Source organism: Ursus maritimus, unplaced genomic scaffold (genome assembly GCF_017311325.1).
Source record: "Ursus maritimus isolate PB19 unplaced genomic scaffold, ASM1731132v1 scaffold_31, whole genome shotgun sequence".
Taxonomy (NCBI): Eukaryota; Metazoa; Chordata; class Mammalia; order Carnivora; family Ursidae; genus Ursus; species Ursus maritimus.
The window spans coordinates 24,149,142-24,174,505 of NW_024425675.1; positions in this window are offsets into that span (position 1 = coordinate 24,149,142).

Consider the following 25,364-nt stretch of genomic DNA (forward strand, 5'->3'; position numbering starts at 1 on the left):
TGTACATTACAATAAAAATGTTTAAAATTTATACAATTTTATGCAGTACAGGAAATGAATGGGCATACATTCATACATGGAATAACAGGGATGAATCTTGGGAATGATAATTCAAACAATGTTGAATGAAAAACATCTAAACTCAAAAGTCTCTGATAGCATGATGACATTTTTATAAAACTGAAAATGAGGAAAATAAAATTGTATATGTTTTAAGTTGTGTGATGCCTAATGAATTTTTTTTTTTTTTTTTTACCATAGCTGGGAAATAGTACATATAAAACCCAGAACAGAGGTCACCGTAAGAAGAGGTAAGGCGTTGTGAAGAAAATCAATAGTTTCCTTGACATAGATAATGACTGAGTTATTAAATTCCATGGTAGTTTTTCCTAGTAGGTTTTATTACGATGATTCATAATTTTTACATATAATATGTAATGGACACTGCTAGTACTTTGCCCATCTTTCTTCAGATCCCATTCACTGTTTATGTTACTTTTTAGGCTTTTCAATCTTATTGATTATAAAAGTTCTTAACTATACTGCTTTTAGACGATTGCCATTAGCCTAATAGAATTACTTCAGCTCTATGTACAGAGAACCAGCAGTACCTACAAGTTCATTTCCCCCTTGGGTGGCCCTTACCTAATGAAGAGAAATCAATGAAAAGAGAAATAGTTCTATTGGACATTTCTTCCCTATCTCCTTTGCTAGCTCTTTTACATATTCCTGCCCTCCAATACTGGAATAGATTCAGTCCTCAGTCTTTGGTCTTCTTCCCTTTATTATTATTTCGTACTTCCATGAACACATACTCTCTTATGCTTATATGATCATGACTCTCAAAATTATATCTTTTGCTTAAAATTCTGTATCAAACTTCAGACTTGTATATTTGACTGCCTAATTAACATATCCTCTTGGATGTTTAATCAGCCCTTCAAATTCAACAAATCTCACAGTGAAAACCTAATATTCCTCATAAACTTATTTTCTTACAAAGTTCCTATTTCAGTATATTCTCCCAGCTTCTCAGGCCAAACCATCAGAAAGTTTTGGCATTTCTCCTACAGGAAAGGGTTAACTCACTAAACCAGGGTTGTTCAACTCCTGTATATTCCAAAGAAGCATTTGTCTTCAGGACTGGCCCTTCTGGGAGACGAGTTCTGAGCTCTTAAATACTCTACTTGATAAGACTGTTTTTGTATGTGTGAGACCTTGGGCAATTGCCGTACCAGTCTGACCAGATAAGTCTGTCCTAACTATGTAATTTATGGTATATTAGAGTTCTGCAGAGAGACAGACTCAAAAAGATATATAAAGATATGTAAGAGGAGACTTATGCTAGGAATTTATTCACATGGTTAAGGTACCTGAGAAGTCCAGCGATCTGCCGCTGTAAGCCAAAGAACCAGGAAAGCCTGTGGTGTAATTCGGTCCAAGTCCAAGGACCTGAGAAGCAGGAGACTGATGGTGTAAGTCCCAGTCTGAGTTCAAAAGCCTGAGAACCAGGAACACTGATGTCTGAAGGCAGGAGAAGACAAATGTTTCAGCTTGAGCAGAGATAATAAATTTCCCTTCTTCCCCTTTTTTGTTCTATTCAGGCCCTCAACAGTTTAGATGATGCCCACTGGCATTAGTGAAGGTAATCTTCTTTACACATGCTAATCTCTTCCAGAGACACCCTCATAGACACATCCAGAAATGTTCATGAGGGAAATATCATGGATTAAAAAACTCAATATTTTAAAACCATCAATTCTTCCCAAATTGACCCATATTGTAAATGCAATCTCAACCAAATCAAAGACCAAGAAGAACTAAGATGATCTTGAGGAAGAGTGGAAGACTACTGTGTAACTAAGTTATTACAAAGCTATGGAAGGACAGACATGGATAGAGAAACAGACCAATGAAACAGATGATCAAAAAAGAAACTCGCATGTATGTGGATACAGCTAAAGAGAAATAATTGTCAACTGAATAAGTGCTGATTGGATATCCATATAAATAAAACATACTTTTGCCTATACACAGAAATCGACTGCAGGTGAATTATAATCTAAATCTGAGAGACAAAACAATGGATCTTCTACAAGGTATCATAGGAGAAAGTCTTCCTGATTAAAGGTAAATGGAGTTGTTTTATTTAGAAAAATAGTAATAATTGGTAAAGAATTAAAACTAGCAGTGCTATTCATCAAAAACTGCCATTTATAGAATGAAAAGGCAAACTTAATAGAAAAAATGGGCCCGGGACTTGAACAGAGGATATCCAAATGAGCAATAAACACAGAATCTGGAGAGGATGTGGAAGTGACACTTATGTACTGTTGATGAGAAGGTAAACTGGTTCTATGATTTGGAAAACTATTTGGCAGTATCTACCCACTCTTGGTGAACATAAACTTACTCCATGCCCCAGCTAGTGATGGACATGGCTATGGAAAAGCATTCCAGGTGCAGGGAAATGCAAGTTCAAAGTCCTTAAGAAACTTGAATACCTGATGCATTTGATCAACAACAAAGAGGCTGGTGTATATATTTTTTCTCTTTCAACTCCTTCCATCATAACATAATTAACTCATAAAGAGATGAGAGGTGTCCTGTTCACTGACGTGTCCTCAGCAGTTAGGTTTGTACCTGGTGTGTAGTATAAAAGCTCAATAAATATGTAGGGAATGAGGGGAAGAATAAATGGATGAGAGAGGCACATCCAGTTTCCTTGCTTTTCATTAGTACATCTCTTACTTTATTAGTGGTATAGATCTTTGCAATGGCCCAGGTAATTAAAGCATGACAGCTTCTGTCCAGGATTATATTTCTTAAAGTGTTTTTTGGTGGAGCATTAGTTCTACAAATGTTCATCAAAACAAAAGCAAAAAAAAACAAAACAAAACAGGTCTCACAATCATATATGGAAACTCTGCTTTACCATACCTCCTCCTGAAAAAACCACACTGTATTTTAGTATATTAAAATAGTTTTAAAAGGACATTAAAATATAAAAATACATAAAAGCATGTAAAAATGTAAATCACAAAAGGTGCATATTGAGTTCTATCAGTTAAAACTACTGCCATTATAATTTTTCTGGTATTTCCCAGATTGATTTGACCCTGAACTGTTTTTACTTTGTGTCTATTAACATTTTCAGAAAGCCATGTTCTGCCATATATTTGGAGAAATTAGAAAAACACTGATAAACAAGTCTTGCTGCTAACAGTTTGCTGGGGCAATGCAGAATAAAGGTCAAAGACACAGGTAAGAAGTAGTTTGTAATGTGATAAGGAGTCCAAAGGACCCCTCCTCTTGTCCTTTTCCTTTGGCTAGGTTTTAGGTAAGAGCCATGGCTTCAAAGGGGGGAAATGGGTTAATGCAGCAAAGAGTGAAAAAAATTAATAAAATGAAACTGTCAAGATTCCCACAGAACCAGTTCTAAAACTCCTGTTGCTTTCAAAGATCATAAAAGAGTCTACATTCAAAATGAAAGTGAATTGAGGCACGTTCCATTGGGATGACACCAAGAGCTTAGTATCATCTCCTGCAGTCCTTACCTAACACAGAGAGAGGGCAGATTTTCTTTATAGCCATAATAAAACATAAAAGGAAGGATGAAAAGGAGTGGGAGATCACTAGCGATTATCCTCATAGCTGAGCATTTGTTGTGTGCCTGAAAGGGCATTTGGTGGTCTGATAAATGACTCCTACATTTCCCCTTTTCTCATAATGTGACTTTGAAATTGCTCCCACATTTCACAAGTGTTCCCATATATTTTCAAGTCCAATATTGCCTTTTCTGAGATGTGACTCCAGTTATGTTCAGGATCCATGCTTTTCTAGAAGATTAAGCATTCTTAATAGCAAGTTTTGCTACCAGGAAAAAAAAAAAAGAAAAAAAAAAGCTTTTTTACTCAGCATTACACAAACAAGTCATATCTAATTCTCTGAAGTGAAAGTGCCATAAAAGATATATACACATACATTCTTTCAGCTAAATTGGTGCATAAAGCTGTATTGCAAATATAAGTAATGCTTTTCTGGGTGATGTTTAGAGCTATACAATACAGTTCAGAGACATTTTGGTTTCTTCTACCTTTGCAGGATAAGACATTAAAAGAAATCATTACTATATATTATTGAAGATAAAGTTGTTGGGTTATGGTATTTTTAATATGGTGAACCTAGGCCAAATATTGAAGCTAGCATTTATTTTATTGCTTTTGACATCTCTTGTTTAAAGGCTCTCAGAAGTGAAAAATTCCAGAAAGGCCATATTGAAGTTTATTCATATAATCTCTATAAAGTAAAATCTCAATAAAAATTTATGTCACCTATTTAATGAGGAGACAGGAAATGGAATCATACTTGGAGATTTTTTAAATGGTCAATCAGGTATAATCTAACTATTGTGTGATTATCTCTACACAAGTAGAGATTACAGGATGTGTTGTCAAGAAGTGTCCCATTGATGCCTTTTTATTCTACAGAGAACTAACTGGAAATTATTACAACATTCCACACTACACTGATTGTAATAAAACAATTCAATAATATAGTTGCAATGTTATCTGGGGTCTATAAAAATATATTAATTCTCCCCCTATCTTCCTATGGTCCAATGGTCCTTTAAAATCTCTGCATGCTAGAATACATATGTGATAAGGAAAATGGATATATTATTAAAATTTTATCAGAACTGCTGCTATAATGTAATTAAATGCTGGATGGATATTATGTTGAATTGTATTAAAAGTTAAGTTTGGAGACAAAACCAATAAATTTTTTTCTTTTTTATTTTTCTCGTAATGTGTGTAACTACTTGTGTTATTCACACACCTCTGTTCCTCATCAGTAAGTAAAAATTATGCTCTGGTCACATGGATGTTATGTTAAAATTTTTCACCAAACAACTTGGGTAAAATATACATAAATATGTATGTATATATATTCTATATACTAAAGATTTAACTATGTATATATAAATATGTATATACTATGCAAATAAATGCTAATCAGTACCAATAACATCTGTCCACTAAAATTTTAGGGGGGAAAAAAAAAAACTCTTTCACAATTTGCCTCCAGTCGAACTTACTGCATATTTATCTATCAAATAGGTAACTTCTTATTTGTTCAGTAAGGAGAACTTCTCCCATGTACCTGCAAAATAACATCAATGTCTCCTCAGGAACTGTGCCCTCTTTATGTCTGCTCTTTCTGGACAATCTTATCCACTATTTTGACAAAACAGTAATGTCTCCAACTAAATATTTATCATGAAATCCAAACACCACTTGTGCAAATTCACTGGACAAGCCCCTCCCCACTTTGGTTGTCCTATAAACACACCAAATCCAGTTTTGTACAACTAGAATTATTAAAGCCATCAGGGCTTGGCCCAGATGTCAGAGTGAATTCACTGGTCAGACAGTTAATGAACTAGGGAAAGTCATCTTGCTCTGCCTTCTAAGGGGAAGGTGGACCCTTTTGTGACTTCAAGTGACTCATTAGAATATACTCATATTAGAAGCATTTGTCTCTAAAGTTATGTTATCAGATTAAGTAAATAAAACACAGGACTCCCAGTTAATTTGGGATATTTGATCAACTATGAAGATACATACACACACACACATGCTACATATAGTTAATATAAGTATGTCTCATATAATATTTGAAACATACTTGTAACAAAAATGTTTATTGTATGACATTAAGAATGACCTAGGCATCTTTTATTTTATCTGGCAATCCTTTTTTTTTTTTTTTTTTTAAAGATTTTATTTATTTTTTGACAGAGAGTGACAGCCAGCGAGAGAGGAAACACAAGCAGGGGGAGTGGGAGAGGAAGAAGCAGGCTCCCAGCAGAGAACCCTGATGTGGGGCTCGATTCCAGAACGCCGGGATCACTCCCTGAGCCGAAGGCAGACGCTTAACGACGGCGCCACCTAGGCACCCCTATCTGGTAATCCTAAATCTAGAGACAACTCGCACATGTGCTCTTGGGTTTGTCTCTAAATAAAGCAGAAATGAAGACTGAAGACATTTCTTAGTTTGGGCTATACACAGTGTTGCCTACGTTTTGAATCCTTTGTATAGATTTGTTGTAGTTTGTATAACTATATCTTTCCTAAATTTACTGATTAGTGCTTGATAATTGGATAATGGCTACAAAATATTTTCCATCTGAAGATGATGTTTGATTATTCGGAGAGAAATCCCCCTTCCCATATATATTCCTCTTTCTAGCTCATCCAGAAACTGAGGAGCAGAAGTATCTCTAGAACATTTATCAATTTAACCTCAGTACACTGGGCATGGTTATTTCATAAATAGGAACCTAATGTTTTTAAAAGTATCAGTACTGACACTCAATTCTCTCTATGCCTAACTTTAAACAAAAATATAATATCCCTAAAATAAGCCCAGCATCCATTCTATTTCCTTTTGGCTCTCCATACATTATGAATTTGCTCCCATCTCTGCAATGTTTAGCACATGGCTCCCTATGCCTGCACATTAGCACAGAGTGCTTACTCCAGTCTTTGAACAAGTTCAGCTGTTCCAATGACACACACTTATGTAAGAGGCTCCAAAGTTCTAGCCTCAAACACTCTCCTCATCTTTGAATGCTTACTGCACTTCTAGTATCATCCACCCGCATTCACATTTGAGTCTACGTCATCACTGATCTTTAGTTGCTTTTACTGTGGAATCTTACTTGCACAAATAGTTTATGAGATCATGCAGGGGGAAGGTAGCTTACTACTTATTATACAACACCACACACGGCACAGTGCACTCCAATAAATTCTTGATGAATGAGCTACCTATTCAATTCTTGTAAACTTTTGAAATAAAGAAAAAATCAGAATAGGTAGTTAGGAGTTCTGTTTTGCTTTGAGGTTATATTTACAAACATGCAGTGGGCATAAATTACATGGTGATGCACATGAACCACTGCTGCCCTTGTAACTTTTCAGTGATTCCGTCATATTGCTCAATGGATGCATAATAACCCTGATTTTAGAAAATTTCTGAAATGGAAAAAAGTGTAAGAAAAAACACTTATGATTTTACTCTTCCCCTGTAGTCCATGTAAAGCAAGTAATCAATTTCCTTTCTCCCCTGAACATACAATATTAAAACCAAAGTATATGTAAAACTTTGAATCTGGGCTTTTTTTTTTTTTGTACATGGAATTATATTGTAAGCATTTTTTCCATTTTATTAAATTAGATGCATGAGGCTGAATAATTGTGTAGTGATCTTTAATAAAGATAAATAGCTATTATATATAAGATTTTTGAACATGTAGCCATGACTACAATTTGAATAATTCCTTATTAGAATTAGCAATACATGGTCAAAGTCATGCTTTATTTAAATTCTCTGATGCAAATTTACAAACTTATTTCCAGAAGGTTTGTGGCAATTACACTCTCATTAGCAGTCCATTTTAACACATTCTGATAAATAACATTTTTGTTCATTGTTTATCAATTTTATATGTGAAACAGCATATTATTTTTGTATAACTTGTTTTATTGTATTTTATTTTTTTTATTTTTTTTTTAAGATTTTATTTATTTATTTGACATAGAGACAGCCAGCGAGAGAGGGAACACAGCAGGGGAGTGGGAGAGGAAGAAGCAGGCTCATAGCAGAGGAGCCTGATGTGGGACTCGATCCCATAACGCTGGGATCACGCCCTGAGCTGAAGGCAGACGCTTAACCGCTGTGCCACCCAGGTGCCCCTATTGTATTTTATTTTTTTTTTTATTTTTTTATTTTTTTAAAGATTTTATTTATTTATTCGACAGAGATAGAGACAGCCAGCGAGAGAGGGAACACAAGCAGGGGGAGTGGGAGAGGAAGAAGCAGGCTCATAGCAGAAGAGCCTGATGTGGGGCTCAATCCCAGATCGCTGGGATCACGCCCTGAGCCGAAGGCAGACGCTTAACCGCTGTGCCACCCAGGCGCCCCAACCCCTATTGTATTTTAAAGTAAGAGTACATTTACATGTTTTACTCTTATCTCAGTGGAAGAGGTCTTTACAAGTTAATTATACTCTTTGGTTGTCCTTAGTATTGCAACTAATTTTCTTATTTGGCATTAACCTTCAGAGCTTTGAAAGGAATGGTATAGCATGGTGGTTAAGAGACAATGGCCTTCCTGTGTACTGATCACTTGCACATATTTTTAAGTTGACTTTTTGTGTCCATGTTTTTCCATATGTAAAAGGAGGATAACAGTAATACCTATCTCATAAGGATTTTTAAGGATAAATAAGTTAGTATATCTATACAACATCTTAGAGTTATGCCTGGCATATTATAGTCTCCAATAAATGTTACCTATTATTAGACACAGAATTTTTTAACAGCTTTCACTGAGATACGATTCATATATAATTCACTCAAGTGTTCAAAATTCAATGACATAGTATATTCACAAAGTTGTACAACCATTACAATCAATTACCACAATCAATTTCAGTCAGGATTAGAATCAATTAGAGTATCTTCATTACTCCAAAAAGTAATGCAACTCTTTGCCATAATTCCTAATCCTACTTAGCTCTTGACAACCAATAATTTACTTTTCATCCCTATATATTTGCCTGTTATAGACATTTTATTTAAATGGAATTGCAATTGGAGCACCTGGGTGGCTCAGTCAGTTAAACACCCGCCTTTTGGGTCAGGTCATGATCGCGTGGTCATCGGATCGAGTCCTGCGTTGGGCTCCCTGCTCAGTGGGGAGACTGCTTCTCCCTTGGCCACTTCCCGTTTGTGCTCTCTCTCTCTCTCTCTCTAGTAAATAAATTCTTTAAAAAAATAAATGGAACTGCAATTGCAACAGTCTGCAATCCTTTGTGTCTGGTTTCTTTCACATGGCATACACTTTCAAGGGTTATTCATTTTTGGGATGTATCAGTCCTTAATCACCCTTCAAGTTTCAATAATATTCCATTGTATCAATATACTACATTTTATTTAGTTATCAGTTAATGGACATTTGATCGTTTTCCACTTTTTGGCTACTATTCATGATGCTACTACAAACATTAACACAAGTTTTTATGTAAGCATGTTTTCATTTCTCTTGGGTATATACCTAGGAGTGGAATTGCTAAGTCTTATGGTAGCTGTAAGTTTAATCTTTTCAGGAACCTCAAGAGTGTTAACCAGAGTCTTTGCACCATTATATAGTCACATCAGCAATACAAGAGGCTTCTGACTTCTCTCATATTTGTCGATGTCTGTTATTATCTGTCATTTTTTCACAGCCATCCTAGTGGGTACAAAGTGGTATCTCATAATGGCTTTGTATTCCCCTTGTGGCTAATGTTGGCTGAACATCTTTTCATATATTTTCTCTCTACTATACATCTTTAGAGAAGTACAGATTCATATCCTTTACCTGTGTTTTAGTTGGGCTACCTGTCTTTTTATTATTAAGAGTCCTTTTTATATTTTAGATGCAAGTCCTTTATCAAAAACATGTTTTGCAAATCTCTTCTCCCATTCTGGAGGTTGTCAGTGTTATTCCTTGCAGCATAAACATTTTCAACTTCGATGATGCCCAATGTGTCCATTTTTTTTCTTTTGATCCTGGTGTTTTGGTGTCATAGCCACAGATTTAAGCCATGTTTTGTTGTAGAAGTTTGATAGTTTTAACTCCTTATACTTAGGTTTTTGATTCATATAACTCTTGTAGATGGTGTGAGGTACTGGCCCAAATTATTTTTCACGTGGATATCCAGTTGTCCCTACACTGTTGGTTGAAAAAAAAAAAACAAAACTATTCATTCTCCATCAAATGGTCCTACCAGGCTTGTCAAAATTTAGTTGACTGTAAATGTAAGTTTATTTCCGTACTCCCAATCAAGTTCTGCTGATCTATATGTCAGCCCTTATGCAGGTAATGCACTGATTACTGTAGCTTTGCAAGATCTGACATTGGGAAGTATGTCTCCTTCAACTTAGTGCTTCTTTTATAAAATTGTATTGTCTCTTCTGGGTTCCTTGATGTTCTTCATGAAGTTTAGGAATAGCTTATCAATTAATGCAAATAACACAAGTGGATTTTGATGGGGTTTGTGGTGAAATCGTACATCGATTTGCAGAATTCTATCTTAAGTCTTCTGATCAAAGAATAGGTGATATCTTTCCATTAATTTAGATCTTTAATTTATATCAACAGAGTTTTGCAGTTTTCAGAGTTGTCCAGTACAATGTTGTCCAACTACAAGTTTAGTACAATTTTGAATAGAGTGTCAAGAGCAGACATTCTTCCCAAGTTACTCATCTTCGGGAGAATGTTTTCAGTCTTTCTCTGCTAAGTATAATGATGGCTATGAGTTTTTAGATGCCCTTTATCATGTCAAACATTCCCTTCTATCCCTACTTTGTTAATTTTTTTTTTTCATGAAGGATTACATTTTGCAAAATTCTTTACTCATGTCCACAGAGATGGTCATGCGATCTTTGTTCTTTTTATCTATTGATATGCTGTATTACAGTAAATGATTCTTGGATGTTAAACCAACCTTGCATTCATGGGATATATCCCACTTGGTGATAGTGTATAATTCTCTACAGGTGCTGACAGACTCAGTTTGCTCATATCTTAGTCATGATTCTGTGTCTAAACTTACAAAATATATTTATCTACAGTTTTATTTTCTTAATGTCTTAACTGGTTTGATACCAGGGTAATACTGGTCTCAAATAATAAGTTGGTATGGGTTTGCTCTTCTATTTTTTTGTAGAATTTGTGAAGAATTGGTTTTTAGTCTTGTTAAATGTTTGGTAGTATTCACCAATAAAGCCTTCTAATCCTGGACACTTCTTTTTGGGCAGATTTTTAATTATTAATTATTATTACTTGTTATAGACTGCTATGGAATTAACTATATTCACCTTAAATTCTTATGTTGAAGTTCTAACCACCAATGTGACTATCCTTGGAGATAGGGACTATCGGGACATAAATGAGGTTAAATGAGGTCATAATGATGTAACCTTGATATACAGTGTCCTTATAAGAAGAAGTATGAGGGAGCTCTCACTCTCAATTCCATGCATGACCAAGAGGTCATATAAGCACACAATTGAGATGGTGGCAGCCTAAGAAAAAAGTGTTTCACAAAATCCAACATCCATTGTAAAAACTCTCAGGAAATTAGGAATAAATAGAAGCTTCCTCAGCTACACAAACATCTGTGAACAAAGAACATTTTAATTATTTCTTCCCAATCTATATACTTTCATTTTCTCTTCCTGTTTTATTGCACTAGCTAGGATTTCTGATATGATTTAAATAGGAGCAGTGAGAGGGAACACTCTTTGCCTTGTTACCAGTTGTAAGGGCAAACATCCAGTTTCTTGTCTTTAAGTTTGATTTTAGTTGAACACTTTTTTGTAGATGTTCTTTATCAAGCTGAGGAAGCTTCTATTTATTCCTAATTTCCTGAGAGTTTTTACAATGGATGTTGGATTTTGTGAAACACTTTTTTTCTGAATCTATTGATATGATTACATAGTTTTTCTTCCTTACTGTCAAATTGAACCAGCCTTGTACAACTGGAATAAATTCCACTTGGTTGTAATATATGATTCTTTTTATAAATTTTTGGATATAATTTGATAATACTTGTAAAAAAAATTTATGTCTATGTTCATGACAGGTATTGCTCTGTAGTTTTATCTTATAATGTCTTTATTTGATTTTGGTATTAGGGTAAGAGTGGCCTCATAGAATATATTAGGAAGTGTTTCCTCACTTCTTCTATTTGGTGGAAGAACTTGTAAAGAACTAGTGTTATTTACTCTGTAAATGTTTGATAGAATTTACCACTGAATCCGTCTGGGCCCGGTGCTTGCTTGCTTTCTTTCCTATTTATTTATTTATTTTTTGTAAGGTTAATTTTTTAATTTAATTTCTTTGATAGACATAGGCTTATTCATATTATCTATTTTTCCTTATATAAGTTTTGGTAGAATGTGTCTTTCAAGGAATTATTCCACTCATCCATGTCACCTAATATGTGGACAATGAGTGGTCTATAATATTCCTTTATTAGCTTGTAATGTCCACAAGATTATAGAGTGATGAACAAACCTTTTTTCATGTTTGATACCAGTAATTAGTTCTTTCTCAAGTTGTTAATGTGACTAGAGGTTCATGAACTTTAATATTTCCAAATAGTCTTAACTTGTTTTTCTGTGTGGATTTCTGCACTCATTTTTCTTTTCTTGTTCATTCAGTTCAAAATATTTTTTACATTTCTCTTTAAATTTTTTTGACTCATGCTTTATTTAGAAAGGTGTTTGTCAATCTCCAAATATTTTAAGATTTCCAGCTATCTTTCTGTTATAGATATGGTTTAATTCCATTTTGATCTAAGAATATACTTTATAGGGTTTCTTTTATTTCAAATTCATTAAGGTATGCTTTATGGTCCAAAATGTGGCCTATCTTCCCTAATGTCCCTTATCAGCATGTGATGAATATGTATTTTGTGGTGGAATAAACTATTCTATAAATGTCAGGTAAATCTAGTTGAATGTTGGTGCTGTACATTTCAACTACATCCTTATTGATTTTCTATCTGTTGTGTTTACCAATTACTCAAATCAATTGTTGAAGTCTCTGGCTCTAATAGTGATTTTATTATTCCTCACAGGTCTATCAGGTTTTGCCTCACATATTTTGATTATGTTTAGGTGAGCACATTATTACAGATTATTATATCTTCATGGTTACTGACCCCTTTATCACTATGTAGACCCTCTTAAACCCTGATAAATTTCATTGTTCTGAAGTTGGCTCTTTCTGACACTGATACAGCAGCACCAAGTTCCTTTGGGTAACATTGTCATGGTATATTTTTCTTTATTTCTGTATTTTTAACCTGTGTCTTTATAGTTAAAGGTGGTTTCTTATAGAGAATATATAGTTGGGTCAGATTTTTATCATGCTGACAGTGTCTATTCTTTAATTGATGTATTTAGACCATTTACATTTAAAATAATTGTTGATATATTTGGATTAATGTCTACCATGTTTGTAACTGTTTTCTATTCATTGTACTTGTTCTTTTTTTTTGTCTTTGCCTCTTTTTTGCTTTGATTTTAATTTAATATTTTATAAAACTCATTTTCTCTCCTCTTAGCATTTCAATTATAATTCTTTTGAAATTCTTAGAGGTTACACTAGAGTTTGTAATATACATGTAAAATTAATTTAAATCCCCTTTAAGTAACACTATGTTGCTTCATGGGGAGTACAGATACATTGTAACAGAGTATTCCCAATTCCTCCCTACTATACCTTATAACACTGCTCCATTCATATCACTTATCCATATGTTGTAATTACAAAATAAATTATTACTCTGAACAATTAGATATTAAATCAATTAAAAATAAGAAAAGTAAAAATTTATTTTATCTTCATTTTTTTCCTGGCCCTCTTCCTTTCTTTATATAGATACAAATTTATGACCAATATCGTTTTCCTTTTTTGTACAGAACTACTATAATATTTGTTGTAATGAAGGTCTATTGTTAATGAACTTTCTTAGTTTTTGTTTGTCCAGAAAATCTTTAATTATTATCTTTTTTTTTTTTTTTTTTTTTTTTTTTTTTTTTTTTTTTTTAGTTTTGAAGGACAATTTCCCTGGGTATAGAATTCTGGGATGATGTTTTCTTTTATTCCAACACTTCAAATATCTACCTATACTGCCTCCTTGTTTCTGTGACTTCGAATGTGAAGTATGTTGTAATTCTTATGTTTGTTCCTATACAGGCAAGATGGGTTTTTTTTGTTTTGTTTTGGTTTCGGTTTTTTCAAGATTTATTCTTTGTGTTCTATTTTCTGTGCCTTCACTAATTCTCTGCTTAGCTTTGTCCAGTCCAATAATGAGGCCATTAAACGCATTCCTCATTTCTACTACAGTGGTATTGATTTCTAGCATTTCTATTTTGTTTTCCTTGGTTTGGTTTCTTTCCTAGCATTTCTACTTTTCTGTTAATATCAACTATATCTTCTGGTATGTTGTCTACTTGTTACATTAGAGCTGTTAACATATTGATTGTAGTTATTTTAAATTCCTTATGTTATTATTATACAACCTGCATCATATTATAGACTGGTTCTGATGCTTGCTTTTTCTCTTAAGACTATGTTTTTCTTGAGAGTCTTAAAATATTTTTTGAAAGCCAAATGTGATGTATCAAGTAACAGAAACAGAGGTAAACAGGTGTGAAGTTTGGTGTGAAGTTTTATGCTGATGTTGATAGAAGCTGAGTTGTATTTAAATGTTTTCTGTAGCCATAGATGCCAGAAGCTTCAATTTCTCCTAGTGTATTTGTTTACCCCCTTTTCTTTAAGTTTTCCTAAGATCCTTTTAAATAAAGTCTGTGATTTATATCTCCCTCAATTGTAATCACTGTTATTATACTATAGCCCCGTTGATGTGGTGAAAAGGTCTGGGAGAAGAAGCAGTCTATAATTTTTTAATGGAATTGAGTCCTTGGGTTTTGACCTTCAGATTTGTTCCTTAACCTTTTTTACTTTCCCTTAGGTAAGAGAGAAAGACTGTAGCATTTGGATTTGGCTAAATGCTATTTCCTCAGGGAGATAAAACTCTGGAGAGGTCATTTCCCCTGGATGGTAGACCTTTGTTATGTAATTTCCCTTTTCAATCTGAAAAAAAAAAAAAATTCTATCTTTGTAAGAACTCTCTCATGCCTCTAGACAACGCTTGTGGTTTGTAGATATTTGTCTTTTTATATTTATATTCAGGACTTCAATACTTAGCACTTTAATACATTTGGAATTATATGGATATTCAGATGAGATCTAGTTATCTAACCCTATTAAAAAATTTATCTTCTAACTGGATAATGCTATCACCTATATCTTATATTAGAACTGTGTTTATTATTGAATTTATTTCTGGTATTTCTATTCTTTTCTATCACTTTGTCAATTAACATTCAAACATTTATTTATTTGATTATAGTAGTTTTGTTCTTATATCTGATGAGGTTAATTTCATCCAATATATACTCATTGCTATTGTTTAAATAATTTTCTTCGTTCTTCTTAGTTAAATTTATTTGAATTGGATTGGACTAATAAATTTATTATTTCACAAAATATTAAATATATCTTCAACAAAAGAAAACAAAGAAATTGTAATTTGAATTGCATTAAATTTATATAATCACCTCAAAGAAGTTGCTCTTTTACTGTCTCCCATACAACAATTCAAAAAGATGAAAAATAAAATTTCTTGTATAATATAGATCTCAGAATCCTCAAATGGGGATGATAATGCCCTAATAATAGTATTGACCAGTAATGATACTACTGACCAGTCCAATAGCTGTGGGGCAAGGGTATAACAGAAAAGGAATTGGAGAAATGGAAGAAGGAAAAAAGAGGAAGAAATAATAGGAGGTAGAACTTATGTTGCCACTGAACCTCTGTCGGAATACAGGTAGTTTGGAATTTCTTGAGTATCTAGGAAAATTAATACACCTTTATAATTTTATATTATTTATTATATTTTATATTAAATCATTTGTATATTTATATTTAAAATATTATGTCTGTGGGTATACAAGTATTATTTTTCCCCATCAATATTTACATAGGGTTTGCTGATTTGAGTTTACCTTTTACTATGTAATGAAAAATTAGAAGAGGAATGCACATCATTCAGAGATCAGATGAAATTCCTAGAGAAACTATAACAGATCTATGCCCCCAATTAATTAAAATAACCAAATGGCTCTAGAGCTATTAAGGAAATTGAATCAATGGCTAAATATTTTTTACATAAATAGAGGAGTCTTACTAAACATTTAAATGACAACAGCACTAACAATATAAACAACAGAAATACAGATAATATTGATAGTAATTCCGGAATAAACTATCCTCCTCAACTCTATATATGATGCTAGTGAATCTGGTAACAAATTAAAATTGGTTTGGTAGAGAAATAAAATTACATGGCAATCTTACTTATCAATACTGAAGTAAAAAAAAAATCTAAAAATGCATAAAAAAGGTATTACATTTTGACTATTTTGGGACTATCCTATTTGTGAACAGTGGTTCAATACTGGAATATTTATCAATGTAATTCACCACATTAACATATTAAAACCAAAGAAAATATACGATCCTTCCAAAAGACATAAAAAATTAAATAAAACCAAAAAAGCAAAATCAATAAAATTCATCCATTCAAGGGATAAAAGAACTCTTAGCTAACAGAATAGATAATAATTTCTTTAACTCAATAAAAGGTATCTCTAAAATACCCACATGAAATGTTATACTCAATCGTAAATTCTTTTGGGCAGTTATTTAAATAAATAAAGACAGAAATAAAATAAGGATGATTGTTATCACTCTCTCTGAATGAAGAGAGCTTCAAGTTGGAGCTCCTAGTCAGGTCCCTAATTTAAGACATTTCTTTTAGAAACAAAGTGTGTAATGATTAGAAATGTTTTATATGTAGATGACGTGTCTACATAGAATTCTATTATAAACCCAATATTCTACAGATTTCAAAGACTGTATAATACAAATAACTAGAATTAACAGAGTATGGCATTTTTGTTGCATATTAGATCACTATGTGAAAGTAATCTGCATTTATAGCAACAAAAGATTTGATTTTAACAAACTATAACTTACAAGAGCACCAAATATATGATATATATAACATACGTGACCTAACTGTAAATCATTTTGTAAAATGATAATAATAATAATACCTGAAGAAACAGATTAAAATCCCAAATTATGGGAACCACAGCACCTTCATGAATAGAAAGATTAAATATTTACTCTCTGTTAATTTTCTCCAAAATTGATCTAGATTTTGTACAATTTTTATCTAAATATCATCTCCATTTTCTATGGAACTTGAAAGGGTGATTCTAAAATTTATATGGAAATGTAACATTCCAGTAACAGCTTAGACCCTCTAGAAAAACAAGCTGAGAAATTTCATCCTCTCAAACATTAAGACTGATAATAAAGTTCAAGTTATTAAGATTGTCTGAAATGCAGAAGGGTTAAATAGGACTAATGGACTTGAACAGAGAGCTCTGAAACAGACCCATGGATTTATCACATTTGGTATCTGGCAAAATCTAAATCTTAAATCAAAGAGGAAAAAAAAATCATTTAGTGCTGCTGCAACACTGGTAATCTGTAAAGGAAAACATGAAATTGGATATGTACCTCAAACTATACTCTCAAACCAATCTCTAATGGATTAATAAATTTAATATGAAAACAAAACTTCAAATTTTCAAAGAAAATTTAAAAGTATGTTTTTGGATCATCAAATATGTAATCACCATAAAGAGGGTACTAGCTACATCTTTGGAAGAGATCATTCATTATTAAGAAAATTATACATATAGACCAATGGAACAGAATAGAGAACCCAGAAATGGACCCTCAGCTCTTTGGGCAACTAATCTCTGACAAAGCAGGAAAAAACATCCAGTGGAAAAAAAAAACAGTCTCTTCAATAAATGGTGCTGGGAAAATTGGACAGCTATATACAAACGAATGAAACTTGACCACTCTCTCACACCATACACAGAGATAAACTCCAAATGGATGAAAGACCTCGATGTGAGACAGGAATCCATCAAAATCCTGGAAGAGACAAAGGCTGCAACCTCTTTGATATCGGCCACAGCAACTTTTTTCATGACACATCTCCAAAGGCAATAGAAACAAAAGAAAAAATGAACTTGTGGGACTTCATCAAGATAAAAAACTTCTGCACAGCCAAGGAAACAGTCAAAAAAACTAAGAGGCAGCCCACGGAATGGGAGAAGATATTTGCAAATGACATTACAGATAAAAGACTAGTATCCAAGAGCTACAAAGAACTTCTCAAACTCAATACACGGGAAACAAATAATCAAATCAAAAAATGGGCAGAAGATATGAACAGACATTTTTCCAATGAAGACATACAAATGGCTAACAGACACATGAAAAAATGTTCAAAATTATTAGCCATCAGGAAATTCAAATCAAAACCACACTGAGATACCACCTTACACCAGTTAGAATGGCAAAAATGGACAAGGCAGGAAACAACAAACGTCGGAGAGGATGTGGAAAAAGGGGATCCCTCTTACACTGTTGGTGGGAATGCAAGTTGGTACAGCCACTCTGGAAAACAGTGTGGAGGTCCCTTAAAAAGTAAAAAATCGAGCTACCCTATGATCCAGCAATTGCACTACTGGGTATTTACCCCAAAGATACAGGCGTAGTGAAGAGAAGGGCCATATGCACCCCAATGTTCATAGCAGCATTGTCCACAATAGCTAAGTTGTGGAAGGAACCAAGATGCCCTTCAACAGATGACTGGATTAAGAAGTTGTGGTCTATATATACAATGGAATATTACTCAGCTATCAAAAAGAACGATTTCTCAACATTTGCAGCAACACGGATGGGACTGGAGGAGATTATGCTAAGTGAAATAAGTCAAGCAGAGAAAGACAATTATCATATGGTTTCACTCATTTATGGAACATAAATAGGAAGATCGGTAGGAGAAGGAAGGGAAGAATGAAGGGGGGGTAAACTGAAGGGGGAATGAACCATGAGAGACTGTGGACTCTGGGAAACAAACTTAGGGCTTCAGAGGGGAGGGGGGTGGGGGATTGGGATAGGCCGGTGATGGGTATTAAGGAGGGCATGTATTGCATGATGCACTGGGTGTTATACGCAAATAACGAATCATGGAACATTACATCAAAAACTAAGGCTATGCTGTATGGTGACTAACATAATAAAAAATTATTATAAAAAATAAAGATAAAGAAAACTTGAAAAAAAAAGAAAATTAAAAGAACCCCAATGAATCCATAAAAGAAGAACAATCACATAGAAAAAGCAGCAAAGAAATTGAATAGGCATTTTGCAGGAGAAGAAATGGGAATAAACAATGTGCAAAAAGTGTCCACCAGATTAATAATCAAGGAGGCTCAAATTACAATCACACTTGTGTTATAATTTTATGCACACCAGAGTTGCATATACCCTATTAATAGAAGTGTAAATTATATGTCTTTCAGAAAGCAACTGAGTATTAGTAAAGCTGAGCAGGTACTCTATGACCTGTAATTCAACTATGAGATGAATACTCTAAAGAAACCTTAGTTCATTTCCATCCAGAGGCATACTGAACATCGTACACAGCCACATCATTCATATGACCAAAAGACGAAACAATTCAAATGTAGCAACAGCATAATTGGCAATTGTGCAAGGGAATATAATACAACAGTAAAAGTAAACTACAGTTATACACTATATGATGTAAAAAGAAAAAAAAAGTCATCAAAGAATGAACATATAGAGAGTATAATTCTATTCTCATCTAGGTCATAAATAAGCAAAATTAAACAAAAAAGTCAGCAAATTAATTTGTATAGATAATTATTAACACAAGATCAAGATGGTAATTACTTCCAGAGAAAAAAGACTGGGATAAAATCCAAAAGATGCCTATGGGGGATTTTCAACAATATTGTCAATGTTCTGTTTATTTAGCTAGACACAACGCATGCACATGAATTTGTTGATTAGTATTCTTTATACTGCACATATATGTAATATCTATAGGCTAGAAAAAAACAATCATAATGGCATTTTAAATGAAGTACAGTTTTTCTTTACAAAGAAAATACAAATACATATTCTCAAAATGTAAATAATACACTCAATGTTTCCTGCTTGGAATATATTATTTTGGGAGAGTTTATCGAATCTACTGTAAGAAAGATGTCTTGAGCAACTGGGAATAGTTTCCTAAAGGGAAGTGAGTTGATATTATGATAGGTGACCTTTAAATTTTTGTGCCTTTACGGGTTTCTGCCCTGATTCTGCTGCAAGAATCTACCAACCTTTATAATTATAATTCCCTTATAAAATCCTTCTGTATTTATTGTTTAATTCTCCTGACAACACCTTTATTTTATGAAGACCCCTGCCTCAAACACAGTGGTTCCCTGAAGGTATGTAGTCATTACTGTAGAAATCCCCAAACTGAATTATGAAGCCGCTTTACCCTGAAGAGGCAAACCAAACCAGAGGAGAAATCGAATGCACTCTGAAGAGACAAAACGGATCTAATCACTTTAGATAGATATTCCATTGCTTGCACAGCTGGGCGTAATATGCTCATTTTGTAAATATGCTTTGTTATTTTCTTAGTATTAGTTTGCTTGAATGGATTAGAAATTTGAAAGCTGCTTTGTCTAATGTCATGGTAAATTTGTATCCTGATATAAGAATGCTTATATCCTGATAAGCATTGATGCGACCCCCCACATAATTCCCTCTCCTTGTGTTGGAAGCCGTGGGGAGAAATAGCACACAAAGTCTTAAACTCAAGATTCCTTAGCTTTTGTAGCAGCTTGGAAATGGTTTTTAAAAATCCACTGAATTGAGTATAATAGTCAAGCTGTTGGCATAGTTTAGAACTCTAAGATAGGAGAGATTCAGGATAAATACATCCTGTCTTTTCACAGAGGGCACCTACAAATAATTTCCCCACCATCATTGGCAGTGGTAGCTTCATTAGGTATCCACCCAAAATATCTCTAGAATACAGGATAAGATGATAGAAATACTCTGAGTATCACATTGCGGATTAAGTGGGTAGAAGATCTTTCTTTCTTCCTTTCTTCCTCCCTTTCTCTCTCTTCCTTTCTTTTAAGGCATTATAGGGGGGCGCCTGGGTGGCTCAGTCAGTTAAACCTCTGCCTTTGGCTCAGGTCATGATCTCAGGGTCCTGGGATTGAGCCCTACATTGGACTCCCTGCTTAGCAGGGAGTCTGCTTCTCCCTCTGCAGCTCCCCCTGCTTGTGTTCTCTTCCTCTGTCTCTCTCTCTGTCAAATAAATAAATAAAATCTTAAAAAAAAAATAAAAGGCATTATAGGTACTCAGAGTTGGGTGAAAGGAAAGGCCTAGGGCTGTTTAGAATGCACGAGTTGAAGACAACATTTTTTAAAAGGTTTTATTCATTTGATAGAAAGAGAGAGAGACAGAGGGAGAGAATGAGGGGTAGGCGCAGAGATATATGGAAGGAGCAGACACCCCCTGAGCAGGGAACCCAATGTGGGGCTCCATCCCAGGACCCCAAGATCATGACCTGAACTGAAGGCAGACACTTAACCAACTGAGCCACCCAGGCACCCTTAGAGATGACTTTAAAGAAACATCTGAATTGCCCTAAAGGGTAACAACTGCATTGATAAGAGATCATTTGTGTGTGTGTGTGTGTGTGTGTGTGTATTTATATTTTATCCCTCAAAAGCCCATGATAATATCTACTAGCTCATATATTCTTCCAGAACCCTACCACTCCTTCATCAAGAGGTGGAGTCTAAGTCTCCTCCCTGTGAAACTGGGTAGCTGTTTGGGACTGCCCCCTCCAATACAGGTAAAATACCACCATATGATTTTGGAGACTAGAGCATAAAAGGCAATACAGATTTCTAACTGCTCTGTATTGGGATGCTCACCTTTGGATCCAAGGCAGATGAAACCCAGGCCACATGGACTCTAGTAGAACAGAGGCCATTGCTTTCAGCCCCACCTAAGCTTCCAGACTATAGCCAGGGAATTCCAGCTGTGGCCATATGAGTGAGCCAGACTGGAAGCTGCTCCTCCAGCCCTCAGCTGAAGCTGTCTTGAGCAGAGCTGAGTCTTTCTCAACAACCTTGCCCAAACTGAAGTTCTGTGAGCAAATAAATGTTATTATTTTAAGATACTCAATTTTAGGGTGGTTTATTATGCAGCAATATATAACTGGAACAGAATACTACAAATCATGGCTGGGTAGGAGCTAACAAATAAGTGGGCTCGAAAAAAGGAAAAAAAAAGAAAGAAAAACATTGATGGGCTTTGAAGGAGTTCTACAATCAAAACTTTTTTTCAAGTTCTTCAAAGAAAAATTGTGTGGGACCACTGGAAAAGGTTATTCAAAGTAAGATTTGAAATAAAAAGGTAATCGAAAAAATAGATTATTTAATTTATGCTTTAATGGAATTTCTTTGGAAGAATAACTATCCTTAGCGCTCCTTTGAAGTAGGGATCACCGGTGCAGATAAAGCCTTCTAGAACTTCTTGGCAAAGGAGATGCAATAATTATTGAGACATAATAAAATCCTCTCAACTTCTGGAGGGCTGAAATCATGGAAGTGCTGAATATAATGCTTAAATTATTATTTTTACAAAGGCTTTATTCTAGGTGCATTAGTAATTTAGAGGGTGATTTGTTTTTAATGTGAGTGAAAGTCAAAGAAGACTCTCTAGTTGAGTGAAATGTACTTCCATAAAAGTATATTCCTAAGTGTGGAGTAAGTTTTAAGACTGTTGATCACTTACTTAAACATACACATAAGGTAAAATAGATTCTGTAGGGGATATAAACCTTGACTGTTAGGAAAGATATATAATATCCATAGGTATTTTTAAAAAGCATTTAATAATATCCTACAGCATATGCTCATTTGTTTGTTTACTCTAAGAGAGATTGTTGGATTCTATGGGTTCCAAGCCACTCTGGTAAGTATACCTTTCTAAAACTTTCTTTGCTTATGTTGATGTTTCCCTAAGGACAGCAGTTTCTCATTATGGCTCAGTCAACTCTCCAAGTGTGAACCAGATACTCAGAGAAGAATTATAAGGATGATGTTGGACAGTTAAGGGGTACCTGGAGCTCCTTTCATTCCACTTCATTCAACTCTACAGGTAGTTTCAAATACACAAGATGTGAGGAAAAAAAAAGGAAGGTGAGGACATGATATCAAGTAGATCCATTACACAGGCACAAAATCAATGTCTCACCACTCACACTTTGACGGTCAGTTGGTCTATCTATCTATCTATCTATCTATCTATCTATCTGTCTGTCTGTCTGTCTATCCATCCATCCGTCCGCCCACCCACCTATCTGATTAGTGTAGTTTTGTACAATAGTGGTAATCAAGGAATTATACTGCTCTGCCCCTATTTTCCCAGTCATGTAATGTTAAGATATGAATGTTTCTGGTGACACAATTTAGTTCAGTAATATAGAATGAATTATATTGGTCTTCATGGAAACAAGCCCTTAATCTCAAAATTAGTATAGAATTTTAGCTAACTGTGCACACATAGGATTTTGGTGGACTCTTTTGAGATTTCTACGTATAGTATCATGTTACCTGCAAATAGTGAAAGTTTTACTTCTTCCTTACTGATGTAGATGACTTATATTTATTGTTGTCTGATTGCTGTGGCTAGGACTTCCAGCACTATGTTGAATAAAGTGGTGAGAGTGGACATCCTTGTCTCGTTCCTGATCTTAGGGGTAAAGTCTCTCAGTTTTTCACTGAGAGCCATGAACTATGAATTATGTTATAGCTGTGGCTTTTTTATACATGGCCCTTGTTATGTTGAGGTATGTTTCCTCTAAATTTACTTTGTTGAGGGTTTATATTATGAATGGATATTGTACTTTGTCAAATGCTTTTTGTCAACTGAAATAATCATATGGTTCTTATTCTTTCTCTTATTGATGTGATGTATCACACAGATTGATTTGCAAATATTTAACCATCCTTGCAACCCAGGAATAAAACCCACTTGATCATGGTAAATGATTTTTTTACTGTATTGTTGGATTCGGTTTGCCAGTATTTTGCTGAAAAGTTTTGCAGCTATGTTCATCAGGGATATTGGCCAGTAGTTCTCTTTTTTAGTGATGTCTTTATATGGTTTTGGTACCAGAGTAATGCTGACCTCATTGGAAGTTTTCCTTCCTTTTCTATTCTTTGGAATAGTTTGAGAAAAATAGTTAACTCTTCTTTAAATGTTTGGTAGAATTCTCCTATGAAGCCATCTGGTCCTGGAGTTCTTTGATTACTGATTAAATTTCTTCGCTGGTTATGACTCTGTTCAAATTTTATATTTCTTCCTGTTTCAGCTTTGGTAGTTCTAGGTTCCTAGGAATTTAATCATTTCTTCTAGGTTGTCCAATTTGTTGGCATATAGATTATCATAATATTCTCTTATCATTGTATTTCTGCGGTGTTGGTTGCTATTTCTCTTCTCTCATTTGTGATTTTATTTAAGTCCTTTCTCTTATTTTTTTCCTTGATAATCAGTCTGGTTAGAGGTTTATCAACTTTATTGATTTTTTTCAAAGAACCAGCTTCTAGTTTCATTGATCTGTTCTATTGCTTTTTTAGGTTTTGTGTCCTTTATTTCTGCTCTAATTCTTATTACTTCCTTCCTTCTGCTGGTTTCAGGTTTTGTTTGTTGTTCTTTTTCTAGCCCCTTTAGGTGTAAGATTAGCTTGTTTATTTGAGATTTTTCTTGCTTCTTGAGGTAGGCCTGTATTGAATTTTGGAAAGGTCCTCAGTAGAGTCAAATTCATATATATAAAATATATATTATATATACTGTATAAATAAAATAAAATATATAATGTATATAAATAAAATACATATATGTTATGTATTATATATGTATTACAAGGTCTATCAATCTATCTGTTGTCTATCTGTATTCTTCTCATGCTAATGAGCAGAAAATCTAATAAAACATTACATTTAAGGAAAAGCAATTCCTCATCCTTCAGAATAGAAATGCTGGCACATCTCACTAGTGAAGGGCTATGAGGTATTTCGAAAATGCACATTTGTATACAATTAGTAAACTGTGCAGCATTTAGATGTGGGGCATATGATTGAATCCACACAGTAGGATACTTTAAAATGAGTGTATTCTTTTTATTTACTTTTCAATTTCAGAGGATGTCTACTTTGAAAAGCATCCACTGGTTTAGTATAGGAGAGATAAAAGGAAATATTTTAAATTTTAAATTGAGATTGATGTATAATCACATTAAACAATGTATAAACTAAGTATAGAACAAATATTAGATATGTAGTCTGCTTACAATTACATTTAATTTTCTTTTAAAATTTTGGCTAACTGAAGTCAACACAAGTTCAATTATTTTTGAATGTTGTTTACTTTCAAAAGCAAAAGTGCTAAAGAGTATTTTATATATTTATGCATTTTTTAAAAAGGTTCAGCTAGCTTATTTATTCATGAAATGTTGAGGGGACCCAGACAAATCCCCAAAGTGATGCTAATTTTTAAATTAAATATACATAAATTAATCCACATAACTCTGGGAGGAAAATAATTCTTAGAAAATGCATGGAATTCATTATGAGCCATTAAAAAAGCATTTAGTAATTACTAGTGGTGAGAACAATTTATAAAATAA